At 35.0% G+C, this 18,940-nt stretch overlaps 1 protein-coding gene across 2 annotated transcripts in view; it reads left to right on the top strand.

The window, feature by feature from the left end:
* The window catches only part of LOC132204753 (forkhead box protein P1), a 241,170-nt gene that overhangs the window by 53,420 nt on the left and 168,810 nt on the right, over positions 1-18,940 (top strand). For both annotated transcript variants that reach the window (XM_059633487.1, XM_059633486.1), the window contains exon 2: positions 1,738-1,774. The gene's annotated coding sequence lies outside the window, so the exon portion shown is untranslated. The remainder of the gene's footprint in view (positions 1-1,737; positions 1,775-18,940) is intronic.

Here is an 18,940-nt window from a genome sequence, read left to right as displayed (position 1 = left end):
TTTTTAATTAACTTTATTATGTTTTTATTTTCAAATAAATTTCCAATATTACTTTTTAATTGACCTCGATTTATTAATTTATTTCAAGCAAAAGTCGCAGAATGAAATTGAGCTTATTTGCGAATGTAGTACCACCGAGAAGCAGGTTGATTTTTTTCGCAGTTGGATATCTCGTGACGAAAACAAGCATCCGCAAAAAGAGTCCTCTCTTTTGCTCATTCATGAGCTGCAAAAGTGTGTGTGTACTGCAGCCGGAGTAGTAGTTATCCTGATGAGCAAGGCAGGCAGGGCACATTAATAAAATAACGACGACTCCGCCTTATTTACCGGCCTTTATTTGAATAAAACGCTCCGATGTAGGTACTGCTTGTTGTTGTCCCCGAACAAAATGCCACACAGCTTCTTCTTCTTCCCGTGTCTTCGCCAGCAGGCAGTAATAATGCTAAATAGATGCACATAATTGCTCGCTCGTCGTTTGAATTGGAAAAAGCGAGCGAGCAGTTTTTCAATCTGGTTGCTCGTTGCAAAAAGTAAAAAAAACCGAAGGAATATAATCGAATCGAAAAATAAAAGAGCGGCTTTCTCATGCACCGCGCGGCCAATTTATTCATTGCTTTTATTATTCCCGTGTACACTTATATACTTTTTCGTGACAACTCCCAATCCGCATTATTATATACTTATAAAAAAGAGTAGCAGGCGAAAACACACACAAACAGCAGACCTACCCGATTTATAATTTATTTACGAGAGGGAGAGAGACGATTGGACCGAAAACAAGAGGATTTTATTAACCGCACGGAGAGTCACTTGATGCACGAACTTTTTGCGCAAATCGGCACGCTCGTTCATTCAGAAAATAAAAATGCCTGCAGCCCTTTGTTGTTATTGATTTACTGCGGATTGTTTTTCCTTATTGAGACGAATAAAAATTTGCATAAATATGATAGTTGAGAGCGTATTTATTGGTGTTTAGAGAAGGAGTGGAGAAAATGCTCATTAATGAGATGCAAAAGAGTTTCTAAATTTTATTTTGTTGAGTATTTTTATGCAAGACAAAAATATCTTATTTTTATTGATGTTAAATTAAATATTTTTATTTAAAAAAGAAGACACCGTCCTCTTAATTAAGAATCTCTTTTTTTTTGCTCAAAATTATTAGATTCAGAAATATAATTGCAAATTGCAACACCAGGTGTCTAAAGTAAAGCTTTACTAACTTATTTTATAGGCATTACAGGTCAAGGTCTATGTTTTTAGTGCAACAATATTTTTGAAGATTAAAATATAAAAATTCTGAATTTTAAAAATTCAGCTACGGATAATATTACAGTAAATTAGGTTCAAAAGAATAGTTAGTTAAAATTTACTTACTTCTTATCTTAGTCTGATCAAGTCTTTACTGCAGTAAAATATATTTTTTGGAAATTTATTTTTTTAAATTTTAACCACCATTTTTTAAGACTTGATGTGACCATTTAAAAATTCAATTTAAAATTGCATTAACATTAATATACAGGGATGTATTATTACTGCGTTAATTTGTCCCAATTTTTATCATCAAGAGGACAAAAATACTTGTGCAATACAGAAAATAATTTTCTTTTGCCTTTTATTTATTATTTAAATAAATAAATGCTATTTTTAGAATATTGATGCCAGAGATTATCTAGTTTTTTTTAAATTAATCTTGCCATCATTCTTGCAGTGCATTAAAAAGTTCTTGTTTTGTTCCAGACTGGGGAAGTCGGTCGTGCCATCGTCAACAAGCAAGGTAGGAAAATTTGAGAAACTTCTCGTCTCCTTCTTATTTACAATATAAACCCCTGAAAGTAGTCTGGGCATTATCGCAGAAAGTTGCTCCCGGGCCGAGAGTGGCAATAACAATAAAAAAACTAGCTCTCTGCCCTAATACCGAGTAAAAAAGTTTCGGTGCCGCGCGCTTTTTGTTTGGCAAATACCTGAACTGCATCTCTAATGGAGTAGATTTGGAGGCAGAGCAGAGGGCCCTGTTTAGGTGAGATGCAGCTTCCGAGCGAGCGGCCCTTTCTTTGTTCGCCCCCCGCTATTGATTCGGCTCATTCAGCGCCAGCCAGCCAGCCGGCAGCAACACCTCGCCGGAGCTAAAGAGCGGCGTCGAGTGAGTGCTGCTGCCGCACACGTGATTTCGAGTGGCTGAGCTGGAAATTGGGGCGCCGCGCGCGAGAGAGAAAGAAAAAGCACAAGCGAGAATGCCACGCACCGCGACCGAATTTGAGCTAATTTTGATCGATAATCGCCAATATATAAAATAAAACATTAAAAAATATTGACTAGTTGGATGAAAATTTAAAAACTGCATGAAAGATTTGGCTTCGTCGCCTGGTTTAAAATTAGATTCTTTCAATGTTTATTTCTATACAAAAATTATTAAAATAATTAATTAATAAAACTTCGAATACTGAGAAGAAAAATTTAAAAATTTCCATAAAAGAATCAGATGTTGGTTGGCCTAGTAATTTGATAGACTCATACAATTCCAAAAATTATTTAATGCTCTAAAAATAAATGAGTTTACGCTGATTTATTTTTTTTATTTTTAGTTCTCTTCCCAGTGCATAATTTAATTTTTATTCAAATTCAAGCATTTACAAACTGGCTCATCTGACAGTTTGAGAATTAATTATAATTATATTTCCCCACATTAATTTGAACTCATTTGAGAGCTGCTGTGTTTGTAGGCACAATAATCAGGTTAGATTATGCACTCGTGTAATTTACTTACTTAAGCAAGAAGTGCAGGTTTATCCAAATCCACAGTGATTATTGATGCAAATCAAGAATTCCCCCTGCGCGAGAGTGAGCAGCGGAAGAACACGATCGCAGCCATTAACGGCATCTCGTCGCTCATAAATCGTGCGCTTAACTTAATGAGCTGCACGAGAATCGCGGCGGAATAAAGAAAAAAGAAGAAATGCCCGACCACGAAAGGCACGGAATTAAATCCGGCGTCTGTCATCACTTTTCCGTGCGTCCGTATTATTTTCCGCCGCTTATCAGCGCCAATAAAATAGGGTAAATATAGGAAATTATATTTCGGGCAATAAACCGGTTTTATTGCGATAAAGAGGACGGACGCCCATGCATGACCCGCTCATTAATTCACTAATAAAAAATTAGGTATTCTAATAAATACACAGGAAAATAATAATGCCGTCGCCGCCACCATGTGTGTATATCGCGTGTTTTTATTATTAATATAATTATGACAAAGCGCGGCCTTAATGCGGCCTATATCTTATCGCGCCGAGGGGAAAATATATTAAAAAGCAATGAATACGTTACATTATCGCTGGGAAAAACACTTTTCGATCTCAATAGTATATTTTTTCGCTCGGTCGCAACCTGTATGTTAATTAATCGGAGAAGGCAAAAACGAGAATGGAGTAATTTAACTGTTGTATTTCGATAGGCTTTATCGGCCGAGCGCATTTATTTCTTCTGCTTACCTGCTGCTGATAGACAGGTCGCCTATTTTCGGAGTAAATAGGCAGTGTGCGTGACGTGTCGGTCCGCCGGGTTGCATAACCTCGAACGCCACCGGGCGCTTTTTCTCTAGGATTTTTATTCAGGAATAAGAGATTGCCTCAACAAGTTTTTATCCAAATTGCTTCAAATTATTTCAAGGATAATTCTGAAATTATGTAATCAAAAAGCGAATAGCGTTTTCCGTTTTAAGTCTAATTAAGTTCATTTAAATTTTTACAAATTTAAAGCTGAAATAGCTAGTTTTTTTTTAAACAAAATTAAATTCTAAAATGAATTTTCAATTCAAATATTTCTAGTAATTGTAATTTTATCACAAATCTAAAGACAATTTGGATAAAAAAAAAACATCTTCTAAAATCGTGCATTTGGTGCTGCAAAAGTTCTTGATTGGTGACTTGTCGATTTGAACCACAGATAAGTGCAAATTTGCCAAATTGATCGTTCTCCAATCTTTGACAATAAGAGAAGACGCCGCAGTTAATTTCGCCAACAGTCTGATTTGCATCCGCCCCTAGCTCGAGCTACAACAAAAGGGCCAAAGGGCGCCGCCGTCGGCCGCATTTCTCTCTGTTTCTTGGGGTCCAGACCGAGCAGCGAGCGAGTGCACCGACCGAAGGGGTTGATGTGTGAGGCTCCCACCCCGACGGCCGCGTTCGCCATGCAGCCACCCACCCGGTCACCCACCCACCCACCCCCACCTTTGGGAAGGCGGTGCCGACGCGAGCGCCAATCGCGTCCCAAGGAGCCGACCTCTCCATTGGACGTGGATGCTGCACGCCGCCTGCCTGCTATTTATAATGCAACACTGATGAATGATTTTTCGCTCGCTTTCGCCAGCATGTACACTCACTTTGCACTGCTAGCTGCGCTCGGCGGAAGGAAGCAGCACCACCCCGATCGCTTTTTAATTTCAAAAATTTGCTCTTCCGTTTCGTTGCTGGAAAAATTTAACGTCCACGATTATGAGAATGAAAACTCTTTACGTTTCCTTTTTTTAAGAGTGCCATTATCTTTGCCCGAGGTTTGACTGGTGACCTCTCATTAAATCTATTTCCTGCTAGATTTAGTTCATATTTTATGGGTTTTTTTTTTGCATAAAATTTTTTTTTTTTTTTAACGTTCAGATGTAGCCAAAACCACAACGATTGCGCCTCTCATTCCAATAATGAATTTTAATTATGGAAGAAACTGGGTCAAGATTGGTTTGAACCACTTTTAAAAATGAAATATCTGATTTAACTTCATTCCCAATTTACCATTTTTGGCCTGCCTTTTTCCAAATATGATTAGAAAATGTTATTATCAATAACTTTTTTTGAATTTTATAAAAATCTCAACAACAATCAGCGCTTGGAGCATCACAACAATCTGAACAAATCTCAATTGTTTTGTTGGAAGCAAGGATAAAAACGACAGTAAAATCATGTTTCATTGTTGTGATTTTTTACTTTCAAAATCAGACTCAAGCCAAACTTTATTCTTCATCAATATGAGATTTATTTCATAATCTACCTGTTATTTTTTCACATCTTGAAAGCTAGTTTTGATTTAAAGTCTCCAATTTAGTGAGGTCAATTATATTGTTGCTCATGGTAGGATGAATTATTGAATCATTTTGCATTTTTTACCAAGTTTTCTGTGACCTTTCTCAAAAGTGGTTACTATTCACAAGCAAGTTAAGATTTCTAAATTTTCTTTCATTTCATCAATAAATATTAGTATACACAAAATAAAAACAAATTATTACTACAATAATAATTAATTTAGAAAAACTAAATCAAATTTTTAAATAAATTTTATTAAATATATGATTGAATTAAATTTGAATTATATTTTATTTTTAATTGATATTATATAAAATTTATGTTAATATTTATTTTTATAATTGATTTTTTTAAACTTGGGTATGAATTTTAATTTTAAATATTAACAAACACACATTTTGACATTGCAATTGGGGTTTAAAATTTAATTATAATTTATACAGTTTATCATTCTATGCTAAACGTTTGGCCAAATGAAAACTGCTCGTTTTTCTTCTATTTTTAAAAGTCTGATAATTCAGTTGTTAATTCATGCGACTTTATAGTTGATTGAATATTAAATTGAAGAAAACTCATTTCATTGAAGAAAAATTATGTCACTCCATTTGAAATAAGTTTTTGAGTATTTCTCCTCTCTTTGACAAATAACTTAAGCATCATCCAATTCCTGATTAATTGCAGGGAAGAAAAGAGCCAACGAAGCACGTTTCTTTCTTTTCTCTCCGTCTCTTTGCTTAGCAAATTTGTCTCCTCTCGCATTACCGCCGATCGCACCTTGGGACCTCCTCGGCAAGATCCGACCACGGGCAATTTTTCTCCGGCACACCCGATCGAAGGCAAAACCCTCGGTGTAATTTGTTTAAAAATAACCGTTCTATCTTCGTTGCTTTTTTATCCTGATCTGCGTGATAGCCGCAGATTTGTCCTCTTTTAAGCCAGTGTTACGTCTCCAGATCCTCTGGCTGGCTTTCTGTCGTTATTTTTCTCCTCTCCGCATATATACGGATTGGGAGGCTTTGCCTCTGAAATGCACCAGGGGATGTGTAAATTATTGTTGAGATAGAGCGTGGTGGAGAGGAAGCGAGTTTATTTTAAGTCTTATATAAGGAAGAAGGTGTGCAGAGACGGTGACACTTGATATTTCACCGGCGAAATAAAAGAAAAACGCTGCAAATGAGACGTGGAGCGAGCTGGGAACATCGCATGAATCAAGCCGAGGAACAGGCGAAATCTGTTCCTGAATTACCCAGGGGAGGCTAAATTTTGGACGGAGCACGGCTGATTAAAGAGAGGAGAACTAAATAACAGGTGATTCAGATAAATTTGCCGAAGTGAATTTTATTTTTAAGAGTTTTGAACAATTCCATTTTTTTTTAACAACTCTCGACCCTGCTCTAATTTGGCGAGAGATATTCTCTTTAGTCCGTCTCTCTCTTTTCTAAAACTCACTCGGTCTTATATTTGGAAATCGATATTAGTAATATGGAAAGAGAGAGAGACGCGTCGAGGGGCTGCTGCGCGAAAGAGCTAGGGTGCGACGGGGAGAGGGTCGGAATCCTTTATCATCAGCTGACATTCGCTCAATTCCGGCACATACGCACCCTGTTAACACACTGAGCTGCGAAAAAATGTAAATGTGGATCAAGGTGTGAGTGATTTGACAGCCAAAAATTAAACATTTTACTCAAAAGTATACCAGAATTGAAATTCTTCTTTAATTTATTGTAATTTTAACTTCTCTCTGAATTCATTTTTCAGCTGTGATATATTTATATCATAATACATACAAAGAATAAATTAACGTACGTTTTCTTTTTCACATTCTTATAATTTTTATACATACAACTATAAAAATTAAAATCTGTTTTAAATGACTCTGGCTTATGCAATTAGCATAACAATTTTTCATATGTAATTTTTTATGTTTTAACCTAATGTTAATTAAATTTAATGATACTGAATGAAGTAAAAATTTGAACATTTTAAATTAAATAATTAAATTATATTTTCTCCAATAGTTTTTTTTCTTTAATTTATATTATTTTTATACAGACAAAATTTTAATAAAGATAAATTAATTAAATATTGAATATAGCGGAATTTGCAAAAAAATTGCGCACGATCACTTCATGCGTGTGTCAAGAGACCTGAACAAGTGGTGCTTTTAAAAGTGTCTCGCGTGCACGCCGACGGTAATTGGAAAAGGAGTTGGCAATCGGCTTACGCACCTTGTTTCCCCATGCATAATTTCAGCTAAACCAGCCGTAAAGTAGCAGTTGGCAAAGCAAACCCGGCTGGCGGGGGCGCTTTTATCAACAAAACATGCCCAATAGACTACACAATTAACCCCTTTTGTCCCCTCAGTCGCGATTGCGCTGCGAGATTAAATGGAAGAGCGCTCGGAGAGAGGCGTCTATTGAATTAGCCGCCGCCGCCGCTTGTAAGGAATAAGGTGCGTTTGCATAGTAATGGAGGCGGCTGTGTGCAAGGAAGGCTACATGAAAGGGGTACGCGCGCTCACAGACACACAGAGGTCATCTCAAGCAGCGCGCACAATTCATCTGCGGCGGCCGAAAATTTATTCGTATCTCCCTCTCGCCGGCTTTGTCCGTCCGTCGGAGGCTCAAAGTAAGAAAACCAATTAACCGAGTACACATATTGTGTGTACGACATTGGCAAGTGGCCAGATTGCTCTTCGCCCGTAAAACGTGCGCTGGCAGAAACTCTCGCTAGCTCTTCAATGCATATATACGGGCATCTATTGTTTTCGGGTTTGAGGGGGTTGTTGGAAAATCAACTGCCTCTTAGGCAATTTGGGGATGTGAGAACTTTGATCAATAAAATATTAAGTTTAAATACAGGATAAAGAATATAATTTTATCAAGTCTAGTCACTTAATTTACTGTAAATCAAATTTCTGTTCACACTCTCCCAAAAATTCAAGTAAAACTTCGTCATTTTGATAATTTTTGTAATTAAAAGTTCATCCTAACTGATTTGAAATCCTTTCCTTGAGTGTCTTAAGAAGAAAATTCTATTCCAACACTATAAAAAAAATATTAAAATAAAAATAATAGGCGCTAAAGCACATGATATGCAATTATAATATAAGATTTTAAACTTATAAATTAAAGACGATAAATTAAATTTAGCCTTTTTTTGACAGAATTTCCAAAATGAAATTAAAAAGTTAATAGGAATTGATTTATTTGAAAATCAACTTTATTTCCAGAGATTTCAAACTGTGCAATTTATAGATTTAATGAATCAATCAAAACATAAAGAGAAGGATTTATTGTTTTTTCTTAAACAATAAAAAAACTCGCAAAAACTCATCGAGGAAAAGCTGAATTTAAATTCAAATCACCATTAATTTTCAAAGTTTTAACTTAATTTAGGGACTTAAATCAGATCAAGTCTTCACAACAGTAAGATTTATTACTGCAATTATTTGGAAAAAAAAAATGGAAATGTTAACCTTCATTGTTGCAAAGGAATTGATTTGACTATTCATTGTTATTGAAAAATTACAATTTATCCTTTGTTTAAAATAATAAATAAATAACCAAATTATCAGGTTTTGAATATTTAAGATCAAAATTCTTTCTCTTATCAATCTTTTGATCTGATTAAAATGTAATTTATTTTATGGAATGCAAATTATGGGAAACTTCCAATGAATTGAGAAAATATTTAATTATTTTCTGCACTTGAAAATTTTATAAATTATAATAAACTTTTAACTGGTTAAGATGTCAAATTTAATAGTTAAAATATTCAGAATTTTTAGCAGCTTCTTTTAAACAATATAAATACCACCGTTTCAAAACTACTTTATGCTGAGAATTTGAACTGCTTGGAGTTGTTTAATTTTGAAACACATGCAAACGTTGGGCACATAAAATTACATACAATTAGAGTGTTTCGTAGTTAACGAGCGGCCGGCCGGCCGGCGGCTCCTTGCTTGTGGCGACTTTGCTAATTGGAGACACATGCCGCCGAGCTAGCGGTGCAAGAAGAAGCAGCTAGCGCGGTCATCAAATCTTTTCGCTATCTGTTCCGGCTACATTCCGCCGCCGCCGACAAAAGGAAAACTCGCCCCCATGGTGCAGCTGCGGCAAAAGAGCCACAAGTCACTGCACGCCCAGCACATTAAAGGCCGGCTAAAGACATTTGAATTGTCTCTCCGCTCTCCTCCTTGAATCCTATCTCTCGGACGTCCACTTCAAACCCACACCAGATTATGGCTTTCAACCCCTTCGCAGCTGCGGCGGTTTCGGAAATTAAATGGAACTGCTGCAGGTACAATTTTCGGGCCAGAGGCGTTTCCTCTTTTCTGTATATGAAGTTTCTCACTTCGAGCATTAGTAGCATTTTTTGTTTTTCTTTGATATGCAGGGCGTTGGCTCTTGCAGATTAGGAATGAGGCCATATCTAGGTTGAGAAAAAGGTGTTTCATTTCCGTTTCCGCACCATTAAGTGAAATAAAAGCCAGTGAGAGGCGTCAAGGAAAATATATTAAAGAAGAAGACAAATGAAAGATAAAAAAAATGACAATTTTTTTTTTTAATAAATATTTTGTAATAAGAAATCTTTTATATGATTTGTTATTAAATTACCTGCCCTGAATTGTTTGATTTTAAACACAAATTTCAAGAAATATTCTAAATTTTCAATTAAATTCGATTTTGAAGTGACGGCCAAAGTTGTTAAGTAAGAAAATCTATCTCGGCTCAAGCCGTCGCCCGGGGACGAGATCTTGACTAATGGTGGCGGCTCGTGTTTATGCTCGTTGATCCCAAGTGCAAACCCGAGCCGAAGGGGTGCGTAAACACCCCGATAAGACGATACGGTCGCTTGTTGTGGCTGCGGCGGCAACACAGGCACACAATCAATCCTGTAGGCGGGCGATAAATACGTCGGGGCGGAGAGAGAGGCGAGAAAAAAGCTAATTGCCCCCGAGAAGAAGAGCACCAAAGAAGGGTGCAAGCGAAGAGAGCATCTTCTGCGGGGCGGCAATCTGGTGCTCTCACCTTGTCTGATGTGGGGTCGGCGCCGGTATTGATTGGTGACGGTGATCAGTCAAACCAGAGCAGAGCAAAAGGCGGATGCAAAATAAAAGCGAGACTTTGAAGTAAATAATATTTTTTTTTATTAAATTCAAAGGTTTTTAAATATTTTACTTTGAACTCAAATTTCAATAGCTTTTCCTTTAAAATTTGGTAATTCTAACAAAATATAGATCAAGTTTTGGAAAAATAAGTGAAGTATTATTTTTTTAGGTTATTTTGTGTGTGTCAAAATTATCAAAATAGAATATTTTAGGGCGAAAATAAATTCTCATTCATCTAAATAGATTAATTTTTCATAAAATGTGTGGTTTTTGGGTTATTCTAGAGCCTCAATTTCAACTAAAAAAAGTCAGAAAAGATTATATTCTGGTTTTCTTTGACTATTTTGCAGAAGCTACAGTTAATTTCCATCCATAATTTAGTTTGCATTGTGAATTAAAAACAAATTAAATCCAATAAAGTAATAAATGACGAAGATGAGACGAATAAAATTATTTCATGACAATTTAACTTGTTACTTTCTTAAAAATTAATAAAACCCTTTTAATTATCATTCATCATTCTTTGAAACAGTAAATTAATAATTCGTGGTCACTTTAATTCATTATTTCATAATATTTTTTTTTTTTAATGACAGAGTCATAAAAAATAATATTCAATTAGAAACAAATCGCATTTTTTGCTTAACTTTTCTTGTCAGGCCAAGTGACTGTGCTGAAAAAAGTTGCGAGCCTCTTTCCTTGAGTTTTCAAAAGAGCGTGAAAAATTCGCGGTGACATTTTTCAATGAAAAGCACTGGCGCGTCTCTTTCTCTCTCATTATCCGAGACCGCGCTGCTGCTATAGTCGCTTTACATACAAAGTTGCGGGCGAAAAATCCCATAATGTCGTTATTCACGGTGTTTCTTACAAAACAGCGCACACCCAGCAGGTCCCGCTATCATATTTTATTAATTTGCATGCTGTCGACGGCGCGGCGCAAAGAAAAGGAGGAACAAGAGACGAGAGGAAGAAGTGAGGGGAGGGAAAATCCTTTAAAAACGCCGTGCCGGTGGAAATAAAAGAATTACCGAGTTACTTAAATGAGATTGAACTGATGTTGATGAGTAAAAATTTAAATATTTTCCAGTAGTCTGAAAATTATCTTTAAATGTTAATGTTTCTGAATAATTAATTTCTTTTTAACCAAGCCAATGAATAATAATAATTTTTTTCATTAGAGCTTTTTGAAGTAAAAAAAAATGTCACTCTAGCAATCAAATCTTAAAGCTCACTGTCAATTAAAGAAACTTTTAAATATTTGAACTGTGCAAAAATTTTTCTTATCAATTTATTTCGCAGAAATTAAAATATTTGGAAAGAGATTTGTAATTCGCTTAAAACTTTATTTATAAATAAAATGGATTAAAATTTCTATCTTCTACTTAGATTATAATAATCATTAAGATCCATCAGCAATTTTTGGCGAGCGAGCAAATGGAAAGACAAAAGCGGTGGACAAACGAATGCATTGCACACCTGTTCCGGCCGTGTTTCGGTCAGCACTTTTTCGCTGTTTTCAGCTCTCGGCGAACAAAGCCGGGCTCTTTCTCTCTTTGGACAAAGGCACCTAACATGTGTGTTGGTAAAACACGGGTGAGAGCGAGTGAGTCAGAAAATGAACACGCGCGCACACTTTTAAGCCTCTTTTAAGTGCCTATTGTTTTCTTGCGCATCAGGTCAAATCACCCTTTGCTTGCCGGTGGATGTGCGTCGCTTTTTTATACTTTTTATTTCATCCACGTGTGTGTTCAAGCCGAGGGAGTGAGTAGGATTAAATAATGCGTGCGGTACTTTCCAGCTCGTTTGAAAAAAAAACGCTTTTAAAAAAAAGGAGAGTTTTAAAATATAAATTAAGCGTGCTTTTCGTGTCCTGATTTGAATTTACACTTTGCATACACGGCTAATCCACACGCGGAAAGGAAACAAAACAGAGTAAAAGGTGCGAATTAAAGTTGTCTTCACTTTAATAAAATGGAAATGTATAATTTTTTTTAATTATTCGTACATTTTTTCTGTACCGAAAAGGTTTAATGATTACATAACAATTATTTTAAAAACACATGTTTATTTTAATTGTACATATAAAGAAGACTATAGGAATCGATTTAATATTTAATAAATACAGAAAATTATTTCAATTGATAAAAAATCCTCATAAATTAGAGTAAAAATCCACAAAAATATTGATAATGATTCAATTTCTACGATTCTCAAGAAAAATGATTAATTTTTTTTTTACTTTTTACGCACATAACATCAAAAATGCATCCATCGTTATTTATTATCCCGAAAATTGTTTTGCCCGCGTCGGAAAAGCAGCGCCAGTTGCTTCCGAAGCAATTTTTCACCCACCATCCGTGTCGCTGCTTCATCATTTTTTAGTCTCTCTGCCGCAGTATTTTTTTTTTTATAATTTCCCCATATTTATCATTTAGGGGCGGATGCGTGTATTTTTCACACGGCAATTTTTTGATGTCTCTCTCTCCTTAGGCGCAATTCATCTTTTTCCCGCCGGAGAGAGAAATTGATTGATTTGTTTTGCCCTTTGTGCCGCGACGAGTGCACGTGGAAAAGGGGTTGTTTCATATCCCGCGTGCAAGCGGGCGGGCGGGCGTTATAAATAATAATGACAGATTGGCTTTGCGCATCTCAAGGGATGTGACACATGCATGTGGCACATCGAGCAAAACTGCCGCGGAATTTCCAACTGGAAAAGCAACTCGCAAGAGGAAAATTACAAATCAGCTAAAAAAAAATAAAACTGAAAAAAGCAACATCAGAAAAAAGGAGATGAGGCAAATTAAATGTGTGGTGGAAATGTATAGACTTAAAAAAAATTTTAAGTTTGAAGTCTTCATATTTAAAAAAAATATTTATATATTGTAAAGTAATTAATAATTTAAACTAATATATTGAATTATTTTTATAAGAGGGATTATTTTTAAATTTTCCTACTTTTATTGTTTTATCAATTTTATTTTTATTAATATTTATATTATAATTATACGATAAAATTATTAAAAAAAAATTATTGACTAGTTATTAATCACCGATGGATCGGTAGTTGATTATGAATAGAGTAAAAAATACAAAATTTTAATAAATATTTACAACTGGTGAGTAATCGGCATTTAGTTATAAAAATATAATTATAGTGTGAGCTTCATCGTTTTCATTTATCAGCAATTCATTAAGAAACTCGATATATTTTAACGCTCAATCAGTCTCACATTTATTCACAAAAACTATTATAAATTTTATTCACACAGAAGTCGTCCTCTTTAATCCCATACATTCTTATCTGCACTCTGTTGAATGCAGCGGACGAATTATTATTACAGCAGGAAATTCAGAGTTGGTTCTTTTTTTTTATTTTTCACTCTCCATCCTAAAAGTAGCGTATATTATAGTGGTGGTGTGCGGCAGAAAAAGAGAGAAAGGCCGATCGACTAACTAATCGTTATTCTTTTGCATGAGCTGCCGGCTGAAAAGCGTCTTCTTTCTCTGCCTCCTCCTCCTCTCGGGTGAAAGGTGCAAATTGAAAAATGAAGCCAAGTGTGAGAGAATCGCACGCCCGCTCTGTGGAATTTGCGTTGATTTTGCATGATGGAGGAAGGAAGAAAAATCGTCCGATCACTATCACTTTTTAATTCGATTCCGACAAAAACAAATTGAAATATGTAATGGAAAATTTTTAAAGTAAAATTTTGACTGATCCTCAAAATTATTTTAATTTAAATGATTTTTTAGGTGATATAAAGTTAAGAAAGAGATTGAATGAATTCAGTTCTACCAAGAAATAAAAAATCATTAGAGTAGAAAAATTGTAAATTAATAGAAAGTTTTTTTTTTAAATTAGACTAAAAAGAACAAAGATTACTAAATTTTCTAAAGAATTTCGTTCAATTTAAGTAATTGGTTAAATAAAAGGAAAGAAAAAGATTTTGTTATGATTCTGTATTAAAGTAAAACGAGTTGAAATAGAAATTATGCATTATTCATTTTTTTTTTTAATTATTTTATTTATTTTACGTTCAAATATCTCAACTATTACTAAAAATAATTAATCAAAATATTATTTAATTACAGAAATAGACTCTCGGAAGCATTCTTGTAGCAATTTTTTGTTTTAGTTAATTAATTTTTGTCCAATATTCCCTAGCAACCCTCCTTTAATATGGTAGACGCCTTTCCAACGAGGAATGCACTGAGGCCAAACAGGGCGCTTTCACCATCCCCCTTTTTCTCTCTCGTTTCATCACATTTTCGCGTGTGCGTATAAAATAAAACCAATCGCGCGACCGAGAGCAAAAGGAGCCGCAAACTTGTCAAATATTTTGTCACACAAATTTCCCCCAGCAGCCGCCGCCGCCATCACACACGCCGCCAATAATATTCAGATACATAAGAGTGGAGCGAACGTGCCGTGTGGAAATATTGGAAATTAAAATTTTAGATGGCAAATATTTTTAACTTATTCAGCAGCCCTGCCGGCGAAATGCGGCGGAAAGACGACGGCGGAAAATGCTGTTTGGTTTGCGGCAACGGCGGCGAAAATTTAATTTCCCCCTCTCGAGCAAAAGTTGCACGCGGCCAAATTGGCTGCCAATAATGTTATTTCATTTTCGTGTGGCTGCGTCGCGCGGATGGCGAAAAAAAATTGAATGGTTTTATATACATTATAGCGACTGGTGCTGTGTACACTCGCGGAATTGCTGCTAATTTCTTTACAATATCACATTATGACTCCCCCTGCGCGTGTGTATATTTTCGCCCGCGGTGTCGCGAGGAAATTTTTTAAGTGCCGCCGGAAATCGATTTTATTGGGGTGGAAAAAAAATGTAAAATTGCGCAGCCAGCCGCACCTTTCGTCGTTTTTTATATTTTCCGTTGCTTATCTGGCGAATTAAAGACGACGCGCGCGAGGGAGACAAATCAAATTAGCCGCTGCCAGATGCGCGGAGAGCAGAGAAGAGGATTTTTCTCCGCCGCGTGTTTTGAATAACGCGAAAGAATAAGAGAGACGGAAGAGGAATTATTTGCTTTTCTTCTTCTGCCGATTTTGTCGCGGTGTTATTTTTGGAGCAATGGCAGCAGAATATTGGATTTGTTCAATCATTTGGGTGACAAATTATGATAGACGGCTTTGAATCTCAAATGGAAATAAAACTAATGAAAAATAATTAAAAATATATTTTCTAGAACAGCAAAAAAAATGTCCTTTTTGTATACTAGGCGGCTTAATCTTCACTTGTTTCAGATACAAATTTCGAAATTTCTATGCAAAATCATCTTTTTTAAGCAATTTATGTACAAAATAGTATTTTTAGCTAATACATTTTTTTTTAAATTCATAGAAATACATCAAAAATTGATATTTTTAACATTCTTTTTATAAATAATGGTTGCTCCTATTTTTTAATAAAAAATTAACTTTTCTGCTGTGCAGAAATTTGAATTAGCATTTGCAAATATTCATAAAATAGAAATCGTTAAAACTTACAAAAGAAATATTATTAAAAAATTATAAAAATTTGCTAAATGTTTGAAAAAATACAAAAAATTAAAAAAGTCTACAAAAACTAGAAATAAATATAAATTAATATAAAATTAATAAAGTAAGTCGTTTTTAGTCTCAAAAATAATTTTGAATCAGCGTGACACACGTGGTAACTCAAAGACAAAAAATTATAAAAGTTTAAAATTCCATAAATTTGTTCACAACTTTGGCAAAATTCACTGTGAAAAGGAACAAATCATTAATCCAGCCACTTACATCAATTTAAATAAGCAGGATTTTCTTTAATATGTAATAAAAACTTTTTTTAGCTCCACATTATTTTGTAGCGAATTTTGTTGTAAAAATTTTCACATCTGCATTTATCACAAGTTTGATTTGGCAAAATAAAAAAATAAAATTAACTGTTGATTTTGTTCCTGAATTAATCCGTCTACAATTTCTTATAAATTTAGCATTCATTTTATTTTTAATAAATGATTAAAACAATGGAATTTATTGAATGCGATCCGTTTCGAGTTGCGCGTTCATTAGGGATGCAGGTTTGGCTTTGAGTCGACTGGGCGTTCACCGCGCGCGATGTTATTATTGCGGCGGCCACCCTGGCTGAATTTATTGTTGGCGGCGGCATTTTACCTCCCACGGCAGCAGAAACAGCAGCTCTCCGCCGGTTCTTGCATATTAATGAGGCCGAGCGAATAAGTGCATGCGAAAGGACGACTTAATTAAAATCCGCTGCACACACACAGCAGAGAACCTCCAGCGCGCGAGTGTATTAAGGAGTAAGAGCAGCAGCATTATTATTTGCAGAGACGCCGGAGCGAATGCACGGCTTTCAACCGGCAAAGTGCACATTATAGATGTGTTCGTGTTTTTTGATGTCTCAATCGCAGCAACGCCTTTTTCACATGGACCTGCTTTTTTGCATTTTTGCTGTGAGGGAGAGCGAGCGAGGATTAATTTATCGATTCAATTTCCGACCGAAGTCTTGCCGATCTTGTCTGCTGAATTTTATTGCATGCAGATTTAATTAGTGCAATTAATTGTGTCGCTCTTGCCAAACCCACACAAAACAGCGTGAGAAAAAACGAAAATTTCAAATCAAAAAATCTTGATCTCGTTCTGCAGATGGAAAATTAAAATAATTTTATTTATATTAATTTACATTAATTGCCTAAAAATATAATTCACCTGTGAATTAGAGCAAAGAATTTGCTTTATTAGTTCATAAATACATATTTTTCCGCTTGTCTTCCATTTAAATATTTAATATTAATTCATCCAATAGAAATTAGATTTTTTTTCAGCGTAGTAAGTTTTCAAGGAGCTTGCAGTATTTTCAAATATTTACTTCAAACTTTTAAATTTTTTGGATCAAAATACTTATTATATTTTGGCCAGCTTTCTGACATTAAATTTGTGTATTGAAATTTTATCCATTTTAAACTGAAAAATTTAGAGTAATAAATTAGTATTTTTTATTCAAACTTCCAGAGAGGTTTATTTAAAAAAAATTGGCTCCAACTCATTAATTTTTCCTCTAATATCGCTTTGAAATGGATATGTAAACCATTGCTTAGTCATAAAAAAATTATTATCAAATTCAATTATACTGTATTTTTTTCTAGAAGTTTGTATTTAATTCATTTTTGATTTTATTTATGACATTTGTAATTTTCATTTGTAATTATATTTATTTTTACAAATTTAACTTTAGTAACAAACTAATTCTCCACAATGAAAGGAAACTTGAATCCATTTTCATGTCCATCACACTTAAATGAAATCTGTGACCCTTTGCAGCTCCTCCCCGGCTAATCTTCGACCCCTTATTGTTTATTGTGGATAGACGGACGCGCACTCTGGACCCGCTCTCAGCATCTCGAGCTGCCCCGACCTTGTTTGTTTCTCTTTTGACTGCTGACCTGGCATCTCTTGCTCTCCTCACGCAGATACGGGAAAGGAATAAACACTTTCTTTCTTTCTTTCTTTCTTTGCGTCCGCCCCGTGTGTTTACCAAAAAGCAATTTGCTGGAAGCAATAAATTTTATATATTGGAATTGTTTTCGCCATAATGCCGCCCGCGTCCTTTACGGAAAAATAAATGTTGCTTCGTCCACCACAATAAAACATCCCCTGCGCCCCCTGAAAGAGAGAAAGTGAGCAACTCACACACACATAGACTGATCGGGTGAGTTATCTCGGCCAAACTTGCCCAATAAATAATACAATATACACACAAGCACTTTTGGAAAAGCGCAATTCTGCAACTCTAGACAACAATACTCACAATCGGTGCAATAAACATAATTCTAATAAATTAGACTAAATTTAAAGTAAATTGTTAACTCAAAAATAAAATAATTTTTAAAAAATTTAATCAATTTATCGTTGCATCATTAAATTTATTAAAATAGTTAAACACTTATTTTTATATTTAAAAGTATTTAATTTCACAATTATTTGGGAAGAAGTTTAAAATATATTAGGAACAAAGAAAATCAATCAGAAATTTTAAATTTATTAATAAGTTACACCAAATCCCGAAAATTTTGCTCTCAATTGTTAAAACAGAATAAAGAAGGGTCTTTTGTAAGAAATATATTTGTTGGTTCAAAATTTAAAAGAAAATAATTACCTTTCATCAGATTAAATTGCATGTTATATACAATGGAAATGTTATTGCACTAATTGACACAATCCACCGGGCGAGCCTCTGCTTTTATTCATGCCAATTATATGCACGGTGTTTTATCAGCTTTTAAAATTCCCATCCTTTAGCAATAATAATTACCGCACACGGCGTGACAAACAAAAGCGAAACCGATTCCGACTCCATTAGTCGGCGGTGGCGTTGATAAGACGGGGAAAAATTCTTCGCCTTGACCCTTTTTATATACGTAGCCCCTCTCAATGAATTATTTCTCGGTGGCAGGCCGGAGATAGCGGTGGCAGGAAAAGAAATAATAAAAATAATAACACATTCCAAACTTTTATTTATAAAGGAAAATAATACGTATTGCATAAAGTGTGAGAGAGCGAGCGAGGGGCCCACACAAAGAGAGCCGAGAAGCCCTAGTTTTTATTTAGCTGTGGCGCTAAAGTGAGGCGAAACACGCATTCGTTTTCGGTTAGGTTTGGGGTGGTAGATTTGAAGGCGCATAAGGGTTTAATTTTTTATATTAATTCTCATTATTCGGGAGTTTATGAGGCGAAGCTGCCATTAATTGAACCAAA

The sequence above is a fragment of the Neocloeon triangulifer genome, unplaced genomic scaffold (genome assembly GCF_031216515.1).
Source record: "Neocloeon triangulifer isolate White Clay Creek 2 clone unplaced genomic scaffold, ASM3121651v1 ptg000022l, whole genome shotgun sequence".
Classification (NCBI taxonomy): Eukaryota; Metazoa; Arthropoda; class Insecta; order Ephemeroptera; family Baetidae; genus Neocloeon; species Neocloeon triangulifer.
The sequence above is the reverse complement of the archived record's forward strand: the minus strand, read 5'-3'. Positions and strand labels throughout refer to the sequence as shown.